Genomic DNA, 5,576 nt, shown 5'->3' on the forward strand with positions numbered 1-5,576 from the left:
ATAAACCTTTGCTTTTGCATTTTGGTGTGTTGGGTCCTTGGTGGTCTTTTTGGGGTCCAGTGGATGAGGTACAACAGTTTGGAAACAAATTTTGAAGATACAAATCTTTAAAACAGAACTCTATTTAAAATAAAATTTCAATATTGTACCAATTATCTGCATGCCTTATAATTTTGCCATAGAATATTTCAAAGAATATCTCCCTCAGAGCATCCACTATCAGACTTGATAATAATGAAAGATTTTCACGGTGTGTGTGTGTGTGTGTGTGTGTGTGTGTGTGTGTGTCTGGTCCTGTGCATGAAACACACACACACACACACACACACTTTAGGAATTAGTAGTTCCAAACTCTTATTCAAACCCTCCATTGTGCATCAGTCACAGTGAAGTTTGGCATTTAAGGCTGGAAAATCACTGCACATTTTCAGCAGTCCCTTGCTTTTGGAATAGTCTGATTCCTTTTAGAACACTGAATTGAATTTGATAGAAACTTTTCTTTTATGTAGCAATGTGAAAAGTTAGAATATTTAACACATGCTCCATTCAACACTTTCTTTGCATCCTAAGAACAACAGCAATTCACTCCCTTCTCTTGTTCACAGAGAAAACCAAGTACAGTGAATTCTGACCTTGCTTTCAGACAGGTGAAACAGCAGCTAGTTCTTCAGAGAGTCTTACACAGACTTACATTTTGAGTGCGAGCTGAATTGCTTTGTCTTCCAGTATGGAGTCAGAAGTTGGAGTTCTCTTTGTCTCACACAAAGTCAGGATAAATGATAATACCAATTGTTGTTGCTCACAGAACTCCTGCAAAATATGCACCTGATGAGGAATTAGCTCCCAGGTAACAGAAGAAACAGCTAATTCAATAATAAAATAATAAGAAACAACTCAAAACAGGCAAATTTTTACATTTCTAAGATGGATATTTACCATAAGAACACATATAGTTCACCATTATGTACAAGAAAAGAATGCTCAGCATCATCAATTGTCAGAGAAATGCAAAAGAAAATCACAAGGACACATTATTTCACTCTAGTTAGAATAGTTGAAATTACCAATGCTAACAATAAGAAGGGCTTCCAAAACAAAAATTAATTTTGCCAATGTGAGAGGTAGTGATTTGTCAGTACCGAAGCATTACTGAATGGGAAATACTGTCTGTGGCCGTGCCCCCTGACTGCACCCCATCATGTCTATGTGACAAGTGATCTAGCATTTTTATTCCATCACCTGTCTTCATAATCTAGTATAGGATTCCAAGGCAAATCCGACAAAAGGCAGAGGAGTAGGGCTGGTGGAATGAGAAGATGCAGATAGTTACCTAGACACACTTGTTTGGTGTTGTCTCGTTTTGCTTGAAGTTATTACATACCTAACAGTCTGAAAATAACTACTTGCTTGGAATGGAAGGCTTTCTTCCTTGCAAGTCTTGCCTGACCCTTTTTTTTCCAAATGGACTGGAAAGGAATGAATATGGAACATTGTGAGTGTGGCCCCTAGCAGGGACTGTAAGCACAAAAAAGGCTGAATGAAAGCATTTAATAAAAAGAGAGGCCTTGAAAAACCTATCTGTAAAACTCAACCCAAATGATGGACCTTTCTCATATGAACTTACAGCAATTGTGCCAGCATGCACAAGCTCCAAGAGAACTCAGTCCGACAAAAACCCCCAGCATAGACTTGGGGAAATGAACAGCAGGCCCCAACTTTAGCCAAAAACTACCCAAAGGCTCCTAAAATGACAGCACAGCTCCCAACATTCTTAAATGGCGGGTTTGAACTTAGCCCCCAGAAATCCCTCTGCTTATTGGGGGACCAACCAACCCTGAGTTAAACTGTCCAGCCTACGACATGGACAGTTACCCAACCACCTAACTGCCCATAAAAGATGTCTGACTTCCCTTGCTCACTGTTGTTTCTCAGCTGTTATTCCCAGAGAGGCAGCCCACCGGTTTGTTTGCTGTCAAACTGCTGCACCCCATCCCCAATGGAGTTGTCTGGTCAGTGGTGTTCACTGCTCCACTTCTATACAGAGCTGATGAGTGGTGCTGCCCGAGAGCTGATCTTATTTAAGGGAGCGAATCTAGATAGGCTGATTAGACTCCAGTGGATGAACTTGCACTGAGAAACATCTGGGCACACAAAGTTGAGTCCACAAGCCTTAATACATATGACAGAATGCATGAAATCTGGTGGGGCTTTTTACGGGGGTACGGAGGTGTGAGTGGGTATAAAGAGCATTAAGATGTTTTGTATGAAATGCACAAAAATTCAATAAAATTAAATATTAAAATAAACCTAAATGAATAGTTCAAAGAAAAAAAAAGATGGAGAGTGAGGGGTAAATATTGGTCAGAGGACAAAGGTAATTTAAAGGCAATAATTTGAGAACTATTACACAGCATGTTAACTATAAATGATAATATTAATATACATTTTCTTTGTTTAATTAATTAATTAATTAATTAATTAACCCTGGAACTGGAGTTTCTTATTTATTTACTTACATTTTTTATTTTATGTGTATGATTGTATTGCCTGTATGTATGTGAGTGCACCCATGTTGTGCAATGCCATGGAGGTCAGAAGAGGGGTATAGATTTCCCTGGAAGTGGAGTTAAGGATGCTTCATAGCCACCATGTGGGTGCTGGGAATTGAACCCAGGTCCTCTGCAAGAGCAGTCAGTCAGTGATCTTAACCGCTGAAGTATCTCTCCAGCCCCCTATATTATGTATTTCTAAATTTTTATTGAGTGGATTTTAAACATTTTTACTTTAGAATATGTTCTATTAGTCATTTTGATTTAATCATATCCTTCTGTCTGTCTACTTATAATCTATCATCTCATCTATTACTTATCTATCAGATGTCTATAATGTTTCTTATCTGCATCATAACAATGTATTTTAACTCATAACCAAATGCAATTTTAATTGGTTATAATAAAAATACCCATATTAGAATAAAACAAAATAAGACAGAAAAATTTTATTTACTCTATCTCATATAATGATAAAATTGGGTCCTTAAAAATTAGTTTTGAAGTTAAGAAAGAATTCCCAGAATTTCAAATAGATATTTAAATCAATAACATCTTTTGATTTCTCTGTTGATTTGTTGTAATTTAATTTGGTTCAGATTCATCATGGAGGGTCTGAAATTCCTCTTCACCCAGGATTTCGATGGAGGAAAATTTCTCTTTTTTTTTTTTCACAAGAGAGGTATTTAGCATAAATGATGTATTACACAGAAGTCTGGGGAAAATCATTTTCTAATGTGTCTCCTTCCTCTCAGTTAAGTAATATGAGACATATTTTCTAAAGATATTATTCTTCACTTTGTCTTCTTAGATTTTTGCAAACAATGATCATATGTTTTATAATTAAAGGTATTAATTTCAGGTGTGCATTAAATTTTTAACTTAAAATGTGAAATTTTCTGCTCTCCATATTTGTTTTTGGTTACAATTCTCCCATAAAATGAATCAGCACTTATTTTTATGCATATTTTTATTTAAATTTTGTGCATTACAATACAATAGATCCCAATCAAACTTAGACCCCCCTCCTCCATCCACACCCCTCACAGCTCCCAACCCTACCAGATTCCATGCATTCTGTCATGCATGCCAAGTCCTATCTGGTCAAACATTTGTACTCAGATGTTCCTTGGTGAAAGTTCATCCACTGGAGTCTAGGCAGCCTATCTGGAGTCACTTAAGATATTGTGGGGTGCTTCACCATAGAAGACCACTCAGACAAAGTTTTGCCAAGTTGAAGTCATTACTTGACAGGGCTACTACACAACAGTGTTGGGAACCCAAGTGTGTAGCATCGAGCCATCTCTAAGTTAAGCTTTTATACAGAAGAACCATAACCAGTGGTGAAAAGCTTAAGTTCTCAAGCTTATAGGTAGAGTCTCCTTAACAATTTCTATTCTATTAGTCAATGATTATTATTTTGCAGAAGAGAAGCCATAAATCTGCAGTTAGCAGGTACACTCTGGCACACTCTGACCTGATCCCAAGACAACCTGGGTCCAGCTGACATTTGTTCCCATACCCTGGGCCAGTTGCCTGATAATTTCAGAGACTAGGGACAGCCTAAACTTTAACATGGCACAGCTATGGTCAAGAAGGTGCCCTATTACAAAAGATCAACTCTCCTCAGTCTGCAATAATCAGTTACCAATAGTTCCTGGGCTAAGGTTGGGGATGGAATTTTCTCTGATTGAATCAGCATGGGTCTTGTACATGATGTCATCATTATTGCAAGTTCATATAAGCAAGTTCTCAAAGGCCTTGAAGACTCTGTTTCCTTATGTTTATGCATCAGTTCTGGCTCTTAAACTCTTTCTACCACCTCTTGCACAATGGTCCCTGAGATATGGGTGGATGAGGTTTAATTTAGGAATCCTATCTGGGGACATGCATTCTGCAGTCTCTTATTCTCCAAAGCTTGGCCATTGTGGTCTTCTGTGCACATCACACTCTGTTGTATGAGGAAACTTTGCTGCTGAGACTTGAGGGATGTATTAGTATTCTCTCTACCCCCTGTCCCACTATGGCCCATGAGCTTTAGGTGTGGAGGTCCCACTGTACATATGTCATTTTGAGTTGGGCGTCTCTCAGACATATATTCTCTGTGTGTGGCTAGTTGTGGAAGGCTGTGATAGTTTCCAACTATTGCAAAAAGAACTTCTTTGATGAATGTTGTATGGTACACTTTATAAATATAAGGATCCATATTTAGCATATAGTATGAATTTTATTTGTCTAGAGATATCACAGAGGAGATAGGGTTTTCCCTAGGATCTGTGACCTCTCCAGTCGTGTGTATTTGGCTTTATTCACAGTGCCACCCATGAGTTACCTCACATTGAGAGGGCTTTAAGTCCAACTAGATTGCTATTGATTGTTCCCTAGATAAAAGTGCCACTACTACACCAACAGAGACTGTTTGTTGTGCCAATCATTGTGATTATTCGGCTTTACAGCTGGTTTGGATTGTTAATTGATTTTCTACCTTAGCATATTGCATAGTGTCCTTTAGAACTATGAAAGCTAGACTTCCAGGCTAGTTCTAGCTGCACTGTTCCAAGTCCTGTGTCCAAAAGTATTTTAAGAAATGAGTGGAGTGTGAACAGTACTACAACAAACAGAAGTACTGGTGTATGTCCAGTGACCTCGTTTTGCTCTTTTCTGGTATACACCCAAGAGTACAGTTGCTGCATGATATTTCTGGCATGTTTTTAAGTTTTGGATTCATTGAGTTTCCCATAAGTACAGAGCATAATCACTTTCTTTTCTCATAATCTTCACCAGAACATGCTATCTTTAGCCTTTTTGATGACAGACATTCTTGATATGGCGAGGAGGTATCACAAGGAAGTTTTGACTTTTTGATTTTCATTTGCCTTATAATTTGTGAAGTTAATTACCATTTTTCATAAACCTATTGGCCATTTGTATGCTTTCTTTTGAGCAACAGCTATGTGTATCATTCATTAAACAGATAGTAGTAGTAGTAGTAATTGTTGTATTAAGGTTTTCTGTTTCTTTTATAAT

The sequence above is a fragment of the Nannospalax galili genome, unplaced genomic scaffold (genome assembly GCF_000622305.1).
Source record: "Nannospalax galili isolate Female #2095 unplaced genomic scaffold, S.galili_v1.0 scaffold593, whole genome shotgun sequence".
Lineage (NCBI taxonomy): Eukaryota > Metazoa > Chordata > Mammalia > Rodentia > Spalacidae > Nannospalax > Nannospalax galili.